The sequence below is a fragment of the Tachypleus tridentatus genome, chromosome 9, assembly GCF_004210375.1.
Source record: "Tachypleus tridentatus isolate NWPU-2018 chromosome 9, ASM421037v1, whole genome shotgun sequence".
Taxonomy (NCBI): Eukaryota; Metazoa; Arthropoda; class Merostomata; order Xiphosura; family Limulidae; genus Tachypleus; species Tachypleus tridentatus.
In genome coordinates, this window is record NC_134833.1 from 61,249,311 (window position 1) to 61,268,026 (window position 18,716).

An 18,716-nucleotide genomic window follows, 5' to 3' on the forward strand; every position below is an offset into this window, starting at 1 on the left:
CTTATTCTTCACTTTCTGGACAAGTCTTTTTCTGGAACTGTTTCTTTTGAATATCTCATTTCCCTTGGATATAACCATACATTTATCCTTCAGTGTTTTCTTTCCTGTAAGTGCAGGTATCTTTACGGACATATTATCTTATTTTCAACTTCTTACAGTTGTGAGTGCTTGTACAAACCCAGCTGACCCTGAAAGTTCCTCTTCCACCACAACTTGCTTGGGTTTGCATCTGTTTGGAGCATGTGTGCACCTACTGCTTACATATGTGGTTACATATCTGTGGGGAGCAAATCACTCCTCATACTTTACGTTTGACCTATACCAATCCTATGAAAACATTTTTCCACTGTTTCTTTTCTATTTGGATAAAGTTCTCGGTGTCTGATCCATTTTCAACATTGGATCTCAAGGAACTAAGTTTATTTTTCCTTACATCCTTAATCTGTTAACATTTTTAAGCTTGTTATAATCTTTTATCAAAAAACCTTTCATATTTCCATCCTTCTCTTGATTGTGGAGCACTATTCCACGAATATTTTGTTTTCTAAGATTTGGAAAATTTGCTTTGGACACAAGTCAACAGTGTATAGTTGTTCGTCTATTATGTTTTGAAAATTTAGATTCTGGACTCTTCACTTTTTTAATTCTTTGGGGTTTTCAGAGGAATGGCTCTTACTATGAACATCTTGTTCTTACCATTTTATTATCTTCACTTCTCACTTCCGTTCATTTGGTATCCAGTATCCAATTGCAATTCTGGATGAGCGTACTTTGTGCTTAGTGTGGTTCAAGTTGCTTTAAAAATACTACATCTATGTTTTCTTTTGCACTTATTCTTGAACTTCTCCAACGTTATTTACCACAGAGACATGATGAAATTTTGTTTATATTTTCATCTTGCTTCCAGTTTCCTTTATTTTACTTTTTATTTTCAAAATCGGTTATATCCTTTTTTGCTAGGCCCGGCATGGCCAAGCGTGTTAAGGCGTGCGACTCGTAATCTGAGGGTCGCGGGTTTGCATCTCCGTCACGCCAAACATGCTCGCCCTTTCAGCTGTTAGGGTGTTATAATGTGACGGTCAATCCCACTATTCGTTGGTAAAAGAGTATCCCAAGAGTTGGCTGTGGGTGGTGATGACTAGCTGTCTTCCCTCTAGTCTTACACTGCTAAATTAGGAACGGCTAGCACAGATAGATAACCCTCGAGTATCTTTGTGCGACATTCAAACAAACAAACAAACAAACAAACAAACCTTTTTGCTGTCAGTATAACATTGTTAAATACGACCTTGTATAAGCTAGAAATTAATAAGTAATATCCTTCATGGGTTGTTTAGTCTATACGTAGGGGTTAAGGCCTGAGCTGTGTATACTAAGAATGACTAGTTGTATGGTAGGACTAGTTTAACTGTATAAATAAAGATATTTCAAACCTACTGGAAGAGATCAAACCAAAGTAAACTATACAAAACAAGCTTTTGACATCTGGGCTCAGGAAGAGGGATTTGTTAGATAAAAGTGTGCAAGTCGCAAGTCAGAGAAGGTGTCACCAACAACTTTAAAGCTTCTTCGCTCGTCAAGATGGGCTCTGTTTCTGCCACAATGTATCCAGTTTGTGCGAGGCAACTGGAATTGCCTGTAACCCGAAAGAATGGCGGCTCTTCATTGATAGCTCATCCAGAATCCTCAAATCTATGCTGCTCCGTAACGGTCATAAGTATTTAAACGAAAACATGTTCATTCTCTTTTGTGTGGGAAATGTTTGGTTTTGACTATAATTTAGTGAAACAATTAGTGTATAACTTTACCCATGCGATAAATGATTTGTTTGTTTGTCTTGAATTTCGCACAAAGCTACTCGAGTGTTATCTGTGCTAGCCATCCCTAATTTAGCAGTGTAAGACTAGAGCAGAGGTTCCCAAACCTTTGGCACTCGCGACCCTTTACCTTAAAGTTTGAAACCCATGTGACCCTCTACTTAGGGCTTACTATCAGCAGCTTAATTTTTCTTTTATTTTCTGTGAAGGAGAGGGAAAGAAACATCTAAAAAAGTATTTAAAAATTCTGTAATTATTTATTAGCAAATTAAATCACATTGGTCAAACCTGAATTCACAAAAAGAACATATATATCTTAAAATAATATTAACATAGGTTTGAACAGCTATCCAACCCAGCTAGTGAGATGCTTGATGTTGCATTTTAGCAGCAAACTTTGAAATTCGTGGCCGAGCGTTTGTTAGAGCCAGTCTCATGTCATCTCCAACATCCAATCTGTTCCTATTCTTTGTTTTTATATTAACAAGAATGGAAAATCCTGCCTCACACAAGTAGGTAGAAGCAAATGGAACAAGGACACGTAAAGCTATCATGCTGACTTTGTAGTATGACTGATACATAGCGCACCAGAAGTGAGTGACGGATTTCACCTTGAAAAGATCATGAGCTGAAGAGTCGTTCCTTAGATCCAGAAATTCATCTTGGATATCATCTGGGATGCTGGATACATCAAGCTCAGTACAAAATGGGTTCCTTTCCAGGGTCTCATGTTCCTGTGATAGCTCAGGGAAGTAACGCTCGACTTCCTTTTCTAGAGACTGAAGATGTTCGGTAATCTCATCCTTGAGGAACTGATCCAGTTGGATCTGAGACTCATCCGTCACTTCACAAAGTTATTCAAACATAGCGATGTTTCCAAGATTGGTTTTCCCACGCCAGTTCTGCAGTTTGGAAACAAAGGCCCGCAGACTATCTTCAAAAAGGAGAAAATGTGTTTCCCTTCCTTGAAGCTTCAAATTGAGCTTGTTCAGCTGGTCAAAAATGTCGGCTAGGTACGCAACCCTTTTATTCCATGCTTCATCTTCGAAGTGAGCTACAAGATCTTTCCTTTCTTGAGTCTCCAGGAATAGCTTTATTTCATCTTTCATTTCAAAGACACGATTAATAACGTTTCCTTTCGACAACCAACGTACTGCTGTGTAGAAGAGAAGGACTTCGTGGTCAGCATTCATGTCTTTGCATAGTTCTTTGAATAGGCAAGTGTTGAGTGATGAGTCTTCACATAATTTACAATTTTGACTACAGATTCAAGCACTTCCTGCAGGTGAGAGCATATTGGTGAATCATGCAGTGGATGCCCTTTGCTTGAGGTGCTAGCTTCTTCACTCTCGACTGGAATCCTGATTTCGATTCCAGCATAGCCGGTGCCCCATCCGTACAAACCCCACACACGTTTTCCCATTGAAGATCTTCGTCTTGAAAAAAGTTGAAACTTTTTGCATGACATCATCAGCTTTTGTTGTGGTTTCAAGTGCACTGTAGAATAAGAATTGATGTCACCTGAATTAATGTATCTCACGAAGACAAGCAACTGAGAACATTAACTTACATCTGTTGACTCGTCGAGCTGAAAGGAGAACAAAGCGGAACCCTTGATTTCAGTCAAAACCTGTTCCTTCACATCCATAGACATTTTAGAAATGCGCCTTTGTATAGTATTATTTGACAGGGATACTTGCTGCATCTTCTTTGCACTGGCTTCTCCAAGAATAAGATTTACTGCTTTCATCATGCAGGGTTTAAGAAGTGTTTTTCCAATCGTGTGAGGCTTTTTTTTGTTTAGCAATTTCGAATGCAATCTCATATGAAGCTTCCACTGCGGCTGCACTCTGCTGCTGAAACGACCCACTTCTATCGATTTTTGGCTTTTAAGACACCGTTCATGCCATTTGAAGAGATCCAAACCCTTCTTTGCGTGTTATGGATGTTTCGTCTCGAGATGACGCTTGAGATTTGATGGTTTCATTGATTCTGCACTCGAGACAGCATGGCACAAAACACACTGTGGTTTCTCGATGCCGTCGTTGGCGAGGACAGTGGTGAAGCCAATGATGAGGTAGCATTCTGAGTATCTGCGCCGTTTAGCCATGGACACAACTCACCTCTACTGCTTACTTATCTCCTTGTTAAAATAAAATAAAAATGTTGAATAATGAACGCTTTGGCAACTGTAGATCTTACACTGACTACTTGTGGGGGTTGCAGGTAGAGTAATGATGGGGTAAGTATTGGGAGGGAAGGGAGCGTGGCAAGTCGCGCGATTCGTCATCCACCAATCAGCAACGGACATGTGACTCACGTGTCGATAGCAAAAACACACACACACTTAATCACAGATAAACAGACACACAAGCATACGTACATGCGCGTGCACTCACATACTCGCTACTCACTAGTACACACATACATACAGTTGAAGACACATACGAATTCTCACAGGCACAATCACTCACAGGCACGCATACATACACCCATAATATCACCTAATGACATTGAACTAACGTAGCACACATTTTGCTTTGCACCGAAACAAAAAATGTAAGAGCATGAAACTGTAATTGATGAAATAAAATTAATGTTATCCCAAGCTACTTATAACAAGGCTAAGCGATTCCCCTGCCAAGGCTTCGCGACCCACCGGTTGGGAACCCCTAGACTAGAGGAAAGGCAGCTTGTCATCACCACCCAACGCTAACTCTTGGGCTACTCTTTTACCAACGAATATTGTGATTCACCGTCACATTATAACGCCCCCAAGGCTGAAAGGGCGAGCATGTTTGGCACGACGGGGATACGAACCCGAGACCCTCAGATAACGAGTTGCACGCCTTAACACGCTTGGCCATGCCACACCCCGATAAATGAACACAGGTATTTATACTCACAATAAAAATAAGATCTGCCCTATTATTCATTTTGGAACCAATTTTTCTACTACTAAATAACCTTTTAAGATTCTTATTGAAAACATTCAAGAAAGAAATGTACTTGGAACTAGGTTCATATCTATTATATATCTAAATTGTTTTAAACTTTTTTAGAAGCTTCGTGCTTTGTTATTGTTGTGTAAAATGCAAGATTTCAATAAAAAATATTTTATTGTGCTAGTGCACGTGTTCTGCCTCATTTTTTGTGTTCCAGCTGTTAACGTTACATCCGTCGTGAAACACACATTGGAGATGTAAACCTCTTTTAACAGGCCCTAACGTATCTACTTTTTCATTAATCCCAGAGATACCATATGGGGACAGAGTAGCTACAAAAACGGAGTAACAACATTTAGTATTATACCTTCGCTTGTTTCTGTATATTTTTATCTTTACCTGCAACATATGTTCTTAAATGTGTGTTGTGCAAGTCCCATCTATTATCGAAATTTTTAGAATGTTCGTGTGCATAAGAGTAAGGAATGTAATACAAGATTTGTGTGCAATACTAATGATTTAAAATATTGTAGAGAGCTTTAGTAAAGGTTTTAAGAGTGTTGTGTGATTTGTATAAAAAGGGGCTAGTCGATACCCGGGATCTCTGTGAGAATATTATTGGACAGCTACTGTCGGTACGCCATAGGCCGAAGAATCTACAATTGTGATTATCGTTTATTAAAACTACAGAATAAGGCCAGGAGTGTTACAGATTTCGAACATTAGAAGCCGTTCATTTAAAATAAATTACTTTAGACGTTGTTATTCCGACGAGTGCATTAAATATTTTCTCCGGAAGAAAAGTGCTTGTAAGGATGTGTGGCTAGCCAAGAAAAACGTGTCAGCGTAAGTGAGGTGACCAGTATTATCTCAAAATTAATTTTCTCAGCGTGAACCTGAATCGTTGATAAAATATTTAGTTGAAGACTCGATTTTGTCTGTAAGTTTCTAAAACTGTTATATATAAACCATCGTTTTAATAACTATAAGTAGAAACAGTTATTATAAATTTTAGAGTTTTGTTGGTTGTATATTAAAATATATTTGTTTTATCAAAAAAAGGAAATAGTGTGTATCAATCTTGAGAAAAGTAACATACATTTTTTTACCTATTGACATTTAATTAACTAATAAGCTCAAAATAAATTCCGGCTATTTGAAGTATTAGTGCGTAACGTACGTAATATAATAAATGAGACACATCCGAAATAAAGTATAATTTATGACACCCCTACCAAAAATAAGAAACATAGTGTAACAAACTGTGCTGGAAGTAATTTATGCATAATTTGCATTCCACAGTCCACATTACATTGGAAAAATCCAATGTAATTAATCATGAAGAGTCAGGAACTTTATGCAACATAACTGGAACTGTAAATATAAGTCAAAAACAGCTACCACAAAAGTTGCAAATAATCCATACAACTCATCCAGTAATACAGTCATACTATACGATTACGAGCAAATTGCTAAGTTAACCAGTTCAATTTTTTGTTAATTGAAAAGATAAAAGCATATACTTATTAAAATATTTTGTTTTGTTTTGGTTTAAATATATGGATCGTTATGAAGTAGAAATATCAATATCATATCTTTACAAGCCTACATTTAATAGTGCTGCTAATACTACTACAATTTATACTAGAAGTAACTCCATTGCTATCAGTAATAACAGATTCTGTTTCCCCTGATTCAATTATTCAGTCATATACTTGGAATAAGTATTTTTGTTATAGTATAAACGTTTAAAAAATTGCAAAATTCTTAAATGAGATATTTTTCATGTGCAGTAAATGCCATGCTTGAAATACATTAAGTCGAAATAGTATAGGCACATGGAAGTCATCAGACGAGCACTATGATACACTACACTATAAACCAGTAAACAAGGAACCTGTAGAAGTGGATCGGAACTTATAAGTACGTGACCAATACGAGGGACGGTCAAGTGCTCGGCAGACCTTTCTTAGCAAGTTGTTTTCTCACACGGATTCTTTGGTAGTTGCTTTTTCTTTGCGTTATATTAATTTATGGACAATTGTAAGCTGATATTGTAATTTGTATACTCTTTGCACCTATGTCCGTTTATTCGTTGTTACTATCTTGAACACATACATCAGAGTTTACTTTTGTGAGATTGCACATACAGTCCTGGTGCCCAGAATGTCCAGGTGGCTAAGGCACTCGACTCGTAATGGGAGGGTCGCGCGTTTGAATTCCTATCACATCATTTTTTTTGTTTTGGAATATCGCACAAAGCTACTCGAGGGCTATCTGTGCTAGCCGTCCCTAATTTAGCAATGTAAGACTAGAGGGAAGGCAGCTAGTCATCACCACCCGCCGCCAACTCTTTGGCTACTATTTTACCAACGAATAGTGGGATTGACCGTCACATTATACGCCACCACGGCTGAGAGGGCGAGCATGTTTAGCGCAACGCGGGCGCAAACCGCGACCCTAGGATTACGAGTCGCACGCCTTACGCGCTTGGCCATGCCAGGCCCCCTATGACATCAAACAAACTTGCTCTTTCATCCGTTAGTCGTTAAAATGTGGCCGTTAATCCCATCATTCGTTGGTAAAAATGTGGCTGAAGAATTGGCGGTGGGTGGTGATGACAAGCTGCCTTCCCTCTAGTCTTATATTGCTAAATTAGGTATGGTTAGCGCAGATAGCCCTGGAGTAGCTTTACGCAAAATTCATCAAAACAAACAATATATTAAAGAGGAAAAAAGAGAATACATAAAAAAATTAAACGCGTGAATGTTTAACTCACAACACTGTTTCATATTTTGCTTGTGTGCATACACAATTAAACTTTTTTTAAAAAAATAGAATAAACACTGTACCGAACAATACGTTTGTCTAGTACTGAAAGGGCTTCTAAGATTCTTCGTAATAATATTTAAGGGGAGAGATACTGAGGTTATTTATAATGTAGTTGTAGTTTATCCTGGAACTCTTTATTAATATACGATTTCGTGTATTTTGTTTTTTATGTATTTTTCTTTTAATACCTCATGGTTACCTGTCTACAATACAAAAAAGCAGTCAGGAAATTAGGTCCTCAATATCCTACTACACACGTAGGTTTGATACCTCTTCTTAATGTTGTCATATAATGTCAAATATACTTTTTCTTTCTCCTTTTTTTCTCTCCATAAGTGATTCCGTGCTAAGTCTGTTAAATTATGATGTTAAAATTGGAGTTTTGATTGCCGTGGTAGACATACTACTGACATCAATCTGGGTCGTGAAATGACCTGCAGGCAGACGGAGTAGGTTAAATCGGTTTAGCGGACAATAAAATTTAACTTTCAAACAAATAGCCTTGGCTAAAACACACGTTAACCTTCCTCTTTTTCCCAACAGCTTGTCACGTGGGTAATCTAATGCACTACATTACAACTCCTTTGGAAGTAGATAATCTAACGTTCAACAAATACAACAATCATAGCTGAAGCTTCATAATAATTTGTAATTAACATTTATAAGGAGTGGATATTTGCTTATTCATATTTGCAGGTTTTCAAGGTTCTTTTTCTTGAGACACAATCATTAAATGATGCAAAAAAACTCAATCAGTTCACAGTTTTCATAATTAAGCTTTTTTGTTGTAATTAGAATTTTAAACCACGCGCCGAAACTAAAATTATAATCAAAAAAATAAAAATAATATTCAACTCAAATATGATAAGGATAGACAGTACGTTTTAATATTTCAAAACATTTGTGTGAAGCTTTTTTCAATCAAATTTTAGTGTAAATGTTACTGTTATGCTCATATTAAAATTAGTAGCGACAAAAAGCATCAAATAACGTAATACATTTTTTTCAATTTCAGCCACCCAAGTCACAAATACCGGGTATGGCAGAGTTCAGTCACAAGACCGAATATGTCATTACTCTTTAGAATATTCAGTGGCACCGTTGAGGCACAGCATTAATCTGAGGACTCATATTGTTAGAAACCAGGATTCGACACTTGTGACTGGCAAAGCTCAAATGGCTTGTCGTGTAGCTTTGTTTTTAATTCCAAGTAATCAATCAATAACACCTTTAGCTAAGTATTTAAAAAAATAAACTGTAGACTAACATGTGCAAATGACAGACAAAATGACAAACTTATAACTTACAAGACCGTATTCATACAAATTTAAAGTATGAACTACAACTTTGCACTTTTTCAATTTAAGGATCATTGCCACTATAATGCAAATTTCATTTTTAATCAAGTTACAAACGTTAGTTAATATAATTAATTATTCATATGCTCCAATTTAAATCAAACCCAAATTTGGTTTTCGTTTCGAAGAATCTTTGTGTTTTTGCGAAATACCTGCATCCATCAAACCTAATAACACATGGCATGGCCTAGCGCGTTAAGGCGTGCACTTCGTAATCTGAGGGTCGCGGGTTCGCGCCCGAGTCAAGCTAAACATGCTCGCCCTCCCAACCGTGAGGGCGTTTTTTATGTGACGGTCAAACCCACTATTCGTTAGTAAAAGAGTAGCCCAAGAGTTGGCGGTGGGTGGTGATGACTAGCTGCCTTCCCTCTGGTCTTACACTGCTAAATTAGGAACGGCTAGCACAGATAGCCCTCGAGTAGCTTTGTGCGAAATTCCAAAACAAACAAACATACTCTTTTCTTAAACGTATGTAATTTTAAACAATCTTACAAGTTAAACATAGGGAATAAAACAAATACATACATACATATGTATTGAACCATAAATATTCTGTGGTTACAAAAAGGAAACATGGTGATATTGTTCATATTGTTTTATTTTATGAGATACGCATAAATAGTTTGAAGGTTATTTTACATTTAAGACTAGCTCACTAATTATTTTCTAAATACGCTGTTGGCGACATCGTGCGTAAATAATAACTGTTATTCTCACGTGCTTCATATTAATATGATCGATAATGTTTTACATTTCCTTCAGCGTTTAAATTTTTCTGGCACAAAACGTTATTTTGGGTTAATTCAAACTAGTTTTGTATTCCTTTCAAGATCTTATAGATGAAGAGTGGTGAATATTTTTGCCTTGGGTAGAATTATTTAATTCTCATTTGACTTCAGTTGTGAAGTCTCTAATCAGCACTTAGAAACTAACATGTTTTGTGAGTAAGTATACCATTTGTTTGCTTAACACAACAATAACTCACGTTTTAATAGCGTTGTCCTTTGAGTTTGTTCCGTTAGATATGGCACGCAAGTGCGCGTGTTCTCAATGTATTGAAAATACTGCTAAAATTAACTACAATTCCAACTAATGGATAAGCATTTGCATAATGTCTTATTTCATCCATTCCTTTCCCTATCGTTTTGTGTTCCGATCCTTTAACTGTGAATTTCTCTATTATTTGATGCTAATTTTAGAGTTTTGTTTTTGATAAATCAATATTCATTATTCGTTATGAACTACAGCTAGAAATACAATAAAAAAAGTGAATTATACACGATAATTCAAAAGTCGGTTGACAGGAAGGTAACTCATAAATAGACAGATTGGAGAAATTTATTGTTAGTTGTATGAAATGACGTTTTGCTGCCTACCCAGTGTTTATGTTCCTTATGTCATTTTCGAGGTCATATCAATCATAGTTCTTTTTTACACTGAAATCCCAAGTGCATACGAAATAAATGTGAAGTCCAAAAGGTAATGTTTAATTTTGTTTTCGAAGTACACAAGGATAGCATTGAAATAATTCTATTATTTTCCAAATTTGTTATGTTACCAAAAATGTTGTTTTTTTGTTATGATTGCAACTTTATATTTTTCTTTAAAAATGTTTCTTATAAAGGACGATAAAATACTTAATATACCTGGACTTTTCGTTATATGGACTGACAAAGGGGTACTCTTCGTTTAAAATATTATGGCTGAAAATAAAGATTTCATTAGAACCGAAGTATTTGAAAGTTTTTAGTATCAGAGTCAGATAATTTTACAACAGGTCACCGTGTTTTTCTCTCCTTCTTGTTATAACTTCCTATACACAAAAAGTAAGATATGATTATTTAATGTTCTGTATTTGTCAAATTTCTATAGCTTAAAAATCATATTGTATAATAATTTATATTTATATTACACTATTTACCAGAAAGAGAAAATTTGTGAATGGATGCTTTAGAGAAATTCATATTTCTATATTTTGTAATGAGAACAATTTTAGAACATGCACGAAATAGTTAGTTTATACTTTAAAGTAGAAGACAATGTCACCTTCTCCGCGCTCGGCATGACCAGGTGATTAAGACACTCAACTCGTAACCTGATAGTCGCAGGTTCGATTCCTCTTCACACCAAACATGCTCGCCCTTTCTGCCGTGGGGGCGATATAATGTAACGCCTTTAGTCAGTCCCACTATTCGTTAGTAAAAGAGCAGCCCAAGAGTTGGCGGTGGGTGGTGATGACTAACTATTTGTTTGTGAAACACATTGAGTTAATACCTTATGTACACCCGTCTAAAATACAACAAGGCAGATAGGGAATTAGGGCCTCGATATAATACACACATTGGTTTCATACCTCTTCTAAATGTTGTAATGTATACTTTTTTTTCTCCTTTTTTTTTTTTTTTTTGCACATCAGTGATTCCGTGTTAAGTCTGTTGAATTTTGATGCTAAAATTGAAGTTTCGGTTGCCGTGGTAGGCATAGTATTGTCACGTGACTGGGTCGTGAATTGACCTGCGGGCGGACCCAAGGGTTGAATCGGTTTAGCCGTTGGAGCTTCTACTGATATTACCTGTTGTCACGTGCAAAACTTATTTTTAAGTGAGAATTTCGGGGGTGGGTCGTGATGACCAACCACCTCCCTTCTAGTCTTACACTGCTAAAGTCGGGACGGCTAGCGCATAGAGCCCTTGATCGGCTCTTCGCGAACTTCAAAAAAGAAAAAAAGAAATGTCACCGTCTCAACCAATATCAGTAATGTTTATTTTCATGGTCTTTGTTACAGTGTAGACATAACGTGAATATATTAATATAGATTCCTATATCTTAATTTTGGCCGTTTTGATGTTGAATTGTACATGCTGCTTTCATTTCTTTTTCTTCTCAAATTCAATCTCAGCATAATTCATACAGTCGCATTTTTGTTTTCATTTCATTTCATATCTGCTGCTTATAAGATTGAGATAGTTTTAAACTTTATAACGACAATAACCATGCAGACAAAATTGCATATATACAAGAGTGTTGCACCAACCACTGTGCTGAAAACGTCGCACCTTTATTAGTACAAACAGACTATATTTGAGGTTTAACGAAACTTTTGTAGTGCAGTTCAGTTTCGTGTTCTAAATGACTTAATTACAAATAATTTAATTATTTTACTTATTTCTTGTGTAAATGGACAATACTTCCATGCACAAACATTTTTATTGTTTTTTTTTAAATTTCGCGCAAAGCTACTAGTCGTCTTAAATTTAGCAGTGTTATCACTACCCACCGTCAACTCTTGAGCTACTCTTTTACGAAATTAATAAGTGTATTCGTGTAGGTATAAAAAAATAATTTTTTTCAATTTTTTTAGCACATAAAAGTGATGACTTTTCTTCGTTGATTTTTATGAGAATAATTTAGAATAATGTTTTTTCAGTTTATAAAATATAATGACTGGATTTTTCCGTTTTAACAAGACACTGAAGAAACAACATGTATTAAATTTGATCATCAAAATCACACGGTACCCTTTGTTCCACTACAAACTGAAAGTGATATTTAACAAATCAATACAAACTTAACAGTATTGTTCCTTTGAGAGTTTTATTTTCAAGATAAAGGTTTTTGAGAGTTAAACATATTCCAAAGAAAAAGAAACAACGACAGATTCAAATTATTATATTATAGGCAAAATGTAGAAGATGATCTTCATCAACTGTTAAGTGATTGGTTGAAGCTGTAAAGAAAAATAACATTGAAACGATTAGGTATTATTGTCAATACACATCGAATTAAATCCAATAATATTTCGTATAATATATTAGTCACATTAATTAATACCAAATGTGGTAGAAAAATCACAAAATTCTGACCATTGTTCTAAAATGGTGACAAAAGTTGTTGTTTTTTTTATTGAAAAACTCATAAATCTTACTTAGCTGGTAGTCAGGGAAATGAAATGTTTAAAATATTTTCTTGTATAATAGAAGTTAGTTTTTCTCTTTAGATTAAATAAAATTTATCTATTTGCAGATATTTGTTTTTTCTTGTTTTAGATTTCATCAGATTATATGTTGATACCATATAATAGTTTATAGATATTATATTTCATTTCGTAGTACAACCCTTCTTTATTGTATTACAATTGTAATTTTATTATATCACAATTATTATTCTAAAGTGCAGTGTACCATAATGTTTTAACGTGGGTTACCAGTGCCATTCTACGTGAAATTATCCTACAGTACTATCCTCATTAGTTTTTTTGGGCATGTTTGGTTTGAATTTTGTTAGTCGTTCCTAATTTACCAGTGAAAGACTTGAAGGAAAACAGCTAGTTATCACTACCTACCGCCATCTCTTAGACTACTCTTTCATTTACAAGTAGAGCAATTATTATATTATAACGCTCCGACACGGACAAGCGTGTTTGGTGGGACAAAAATTCGAACCCGTGATCCTCATTAGATTCTACCTGTCTCTCTTTTAAAGTGTAATGGAGTGGGAATGAAGTATAATTGTATCATGTTTCTTACGTGTTATTATCATTGCAGAATTTGTGAGAGATATACGACTTAATATTTTTAACTCATTTTAAGAAGGATACTTTATCAATCTATGTAAGGAAATGTAGGTTTTTATTCAACGTCTTTTTTTTTGTATTTGTACAAGTCTTTATATATTATCACATATTTTCATAACACCACATATTTAAAAATAAAAGAATAATTAAAGTGCTAGCCTTCTATACTGCGAAAATAAAACTAAATAATTAATCAACACTAATATATAAAATTAATTTTCGATTGCTGTGGTATTTTCTCTTAAAGTAAGGCATTTGATACGTCAATAGTTATTACAGGGTCTAACTGTTAAAAAACACGTAACCTTATTTCAAACTATAAATATTTTTAAATGTTCTTGTAGAAAATAATGTTGATAGAATTTTCGGCGTAGTTCTTTAATGTATCAAATGTACAGATATATTTTAACCTGATGTTAACTTACGTCTTCACAAACATTTGCTAATCGCTTCAATGATTATAGATTCTGGATCCACGTGAAGTTCTGCATATTTCTCACCGACACACATTTTCATTTCCTACACCATTATATAAACAGGATTTAATGTCACTTGAGATTTTTCAAGACTGAAACCTTGAAGAATAAAAAGCTTTAATAAATATAAGATGTGTTTGTTTAAAGCCTTAAAGTATATTGTAGTTTTAGGGTGAGTATAGATCACATAACTCAAATCTCCTATAATTTATTGCAACTTCAATCAGTTGGTTTGTTTCACATACGTAGTTATGGAATTACATATACATAAACATGGAGTCATGCAGAACAATTAAGTATAATTAGATAAAAATCAACGTCAAAGAGACGTTTCGAAACTGAAAAACATTGGTGACTTTAAAACTTTTCTTTGACTGATAAGATATGAGTGTTTGTGTTTTAAACGTCTCACAGAGAAGTCTTCAAATAAAGGAATTGTATATGGACTTTCGGATTTATAAATTAAATAATTATGAAATACAAGTTTTATACAATTTAAAATTAAACTAAATTGGAAAGAGTATTGAGATTGTTTCGTAAAACAATGTTGTTTGAAATAGAAAAGAAATGGGCCTGAGTTCAGATTTGAAGTTAAGCCAACATCTACAGTGATGTCGATAACAATTTTTTTAGACGCTGTAGTAAGTCGTATAAAATATATTTAAATTGCTGAGACCTCATTTCTTTGTCAATTGTTCTATAATCTCGTGATGATATATAATAACTAGTTTCTGTAGAGTAGGGAAATAAAATAATTTTGTTGCCGCAGTAGTTCTTCGTACAAACAGAAATAAATTTTGATTACGAAAGCAAAAATTAAGTACAAAATTTCATTATATTTAATTATCACCTGCACAGCCGCTTCTCTTTCTTCACGACACATTTCATTCAAGAACTAGTCCAAGTTATCTGTAGGAAATTCTGCTTTTTCACATTTTCGAATTGCATCTGGAAGCTTGAGATGAAAAACAATTTCTGTTATATCAGCTTTATGTTACTTTCCATAACTTCGTTTTGTGATATTTAATCGTAAACGTACGTTTATGTGTCAAAAGCAATATAATTGTTCTTAATTTTATTATATCTATTTTCAAACATGCTTCACCTCTGGTTCCTTTACAATCAAATTGAAATCTTTATTTTGACATGAACTGAGGATATGCAACATTTTTGAAACAGAGACAAATAATGGAAAATATATATATAGCAAGGAAAGTAAGACAAAATTAATATTATATTATTTCAAATCTGTGAGTTATGTCCAATATACATCTACACATCGTGTATTTTAAAGAAGGAAATACCTATTTCACCAACCTTAATATTTATTAAATATCAGTTAAAACTGGAAGTTTTTTTTACTGTCTGTAAAAAATTCAAGTTTTGAATAAGTTATGAACACTTTTCATAATGTTGAAAAACGGTATTATCGGTCAATAATTTACTATCATATTTGAATATTGTTGTTTTAATGTGTGTTTGTTTTTCTTATATCCACATCGGGCTATCTGCTTAGCCCACCGAAGGGAATCGAACCGCTGATTTTAGCGTTGTAATCTGAAGACATACCGCTGTACTAGTTTGGGGCTGTTGTTTTAATCCTTGAATCTTAACATTTACTCTTTCTGTGTTAAACTAACCTTCAATATCAATGTAATTTTAATTGCAATTCGTACACCAAGAAGCTCTTTACTGAAGAGGAAATCTGCTGTTCACAGTAATAACACATCGTTTCTAAAATTATAATGAATTAATAAAAACTGATTAATAATAATATTCCAAACACTTACCCAATATGCCCTTTCTCCAAAAAAATTTGTATCGCACTCTTTTACCTCATTCATTTTTCCAGGATTCTCTTTATTCAGCTCTACATGGAAAGGTACGTGTTTAAGTTACCCTAGGAAGGAATTTCACATACTAGCTTACAACAAAATACTTTAATAAATGAAAAGAAGTTACATTCTTTTACCCCAACAATAGATCAGAACATTTAGACATGAATAGAAGTGTGAAACTTTAATGAAATTATTCCAGACATTCATGTATAACCTTGTTGAAATATTATCTTGAAGAAATTTTAATGTGACCCTCGACTATTTGGAGCCATCGGAGAGTGTGATGTTATTAACTAAAGAATTTTACTATATTTCTTATGTATAGTATGTTTATGTGAAAATAAGGAAGTTTGCTTTAATGGTATTTTATTCTTGTTTTCTATTGCTTGTTTCTCTAACTGTCAAAACAAAAAGAGAACACTTATTCCAGTAATACTATTAATTAATACAGTAAATAGTAATACATTTTGAAAATGAACTTACTACACAGCAGTTTCCACCCTGTGTCAAAAGCGTTGTTTTTGGCCATCGTCCAGTTTATGAGCACAACAACAGCTGCAAATAGAACTTTCATTTTGCGGATGTTGCTGTTTTCACAAATATTTTGCCTTGGGAATCCTTTTTATATCACTTATCCACATCTTTCAGCCAATGGTTTAAATTAATTTGTATTTATTTTAAACATAATCACTTAACTCGTGTTTTCACCAATCATTGTAAACCTCTTTCCGGATTGGTAAGAACCAATAATACAGTGATCATCTAAAACACAAGAGACTTCATTTTATAAAATAAAGTCACATGACTCACATCTATTCGTTTACGGTTTCATTCCTTGTGAAAAAATTCACTGTATTGCAGCACGTTATACATATTAGACCCTTAATACATTTATTTCCTTGAAAGTACTCACACGTCTGACAAGTTTTTATAATACTATAGATATAAATAAACAGTTGTTTTATCTTTTTTGCGATTCTCATGAATTCCTTGTGTTTTACAAACACACTTTACGATTAATACTGTTCAAGTTTTTGAATCACCGTTTCTCTCTTCAATTCCATTACTCCTTCTCTTTCTTGCTGTTCCTGTTTTCCAAAGATGTTTAACATTAAATGCAAATAATGAAACATGGATATTTAAATCATCTAATGTTGAACACGTTATAAACATTGAACATACCGTTATGTCAAAGGGAATATGATGAAAGTTTATGATATGGAACGTTATTGAACTATAACAAAAATTATGTAATATAGGTTTGTATTTAATTTTCTAAATGTGACATCAACGATGGAATGTATAAATAACAACAGTTATTCCCTCGTGTTATATTGTAATACGATCGATAATACTTTACCTCTACCACAAAGTTTCAAATCTTCTGATACAATAAATTTGTTTACTTATTTGTTCCGTTATACAGATTACGTATACATTTTCATATTCATTTTTACCCAGTATAGAAGTATTTAAGTACTATTTAAGTTCAGTTATTAGTTTTTAATCAATACTTAAAAACATAAAACGTTTGATGAGGCAGTGCTTGTTTAACGTCGTAATAATTCACATGCATTTCCAAAACATGCCCACTATGTTTGTTCTGTTAAATGTGGCACGCAGGTGCTCGTGTGCTTAATATATGGACACAGTACTGGTTAAATTACCTACAATTCTAAAACATAGATAAACAGTTGCAAATATATGGTTTTATTCTTTACTTTACCTATATCTGCTCTAGTCGTCCCTAATTTAGCAGTATTAGACAACATTACCACCCACCGCCAACTCTTTTATGAACAAATAGTGAGGCTTATCACTACCTTATAAATCCCAACGGCTGAAACGGCGAACATGAATATAATGAATGAATATAATAAACAAGAAATAGCGTCCTAACCGAATCCAGAATAGTGTCTCACATTCATGTTTATTTACTCTTGGTTTAAAATAAAGTAAATCTTGATGTTGTATTCCTGTTCATATATGCAAAATTGTGAAGAATTTTGGTGCTTTGTTGCAAAAATTCGGCGTTATTTTAACAAGGCATAAGATGCATATTTTATGAAAAGTTATAAATTCTCTATCTGTATGAGTATTTGGGTATTGATGGTTGTTTACCGAGGAGGTTGAAGTTTCTTAAACCTCTTCCACTAGATTTTGGTTTATTTATTTATTTTTCTATATTTTTTCAACATTTAAGCATATTTATATATGGCACATGAGGGCATGAGTAACCCGCACTTACTCGTTCCCATTTCAGGGCAATGTCTATGCTCGATCTACATAAACGATTGTTGCAAAAAGTTATAAATATAAGACGTGTTGTTTGTTTTTGTATTTCGCGCAAATGTGCGTTAGCCGTTCCTTATTTAGCAGTGTAAAACTGGAAGGAAAGCAACTAGTTATCACCATCCACCACCATCTCGTAGGCTACTTTTTACCGATGAATCGGATGATTGATGGTTACTTTATAACGATCTCACAGCTTAAAGGGCGAAGATGTTTGGTGTGACGGGGATTGGAACCCGCGAGTCTCAGATTACAAATCGAACGCCTTAACCCACCTGACGATGCCGGAACCGTAACACTTGGATGCAGTAATCAAATGAAGTCGACCACCAATTGTTTCTTTTTCGGATTTTAAAAAAAATTAAGAATTTTTTGAACGATATTTCAATTGTTGACAATTGTTTCAAATTTTATTTGCATAAAATGAGTCCCCCACTAGTGCAGCGATAAGTATACGGATTTACAACGCTAAGATAAGGGGTTTTATTCCCCGCGGTGGGCTCAAAAGATAGCGAATGTGGCTTTACTATAAGAAAACACACACGAGCAAAAATTTAATCGTTATTTTTTTGTATTCAGACAAAA

At 34.2% G+C, this 18,716-nt stretch overlaps 1 long non-coding RNA gene across 1 annotated transcript; it reads right to left on the reverse strand.

Annotated features, from left to right (window-relative positions):
• Nucleotides 1–12,545: 12,545 nt before the first annotated feature.
• On the reverse strand, nt 12,546–16,499 carry LOC143225307 (uncharacterized). Its single transcript, XR_013013782.1, has 5 exons — nt 16,323–16,499; nt 15,792–15,871; nt 14,852–14,956; nt 13,951–14,044; nt 12,546–12,679 (listed from the first exon to the last, which is right to left on the reverse strand). It is a non-coding gene; the product is annotated as an uncharacterized LOC143225307 (long non-coding RNA).
• Between the last annotated feature and the right edge of the window lie 2,217 nt (nt 16,500–18,716).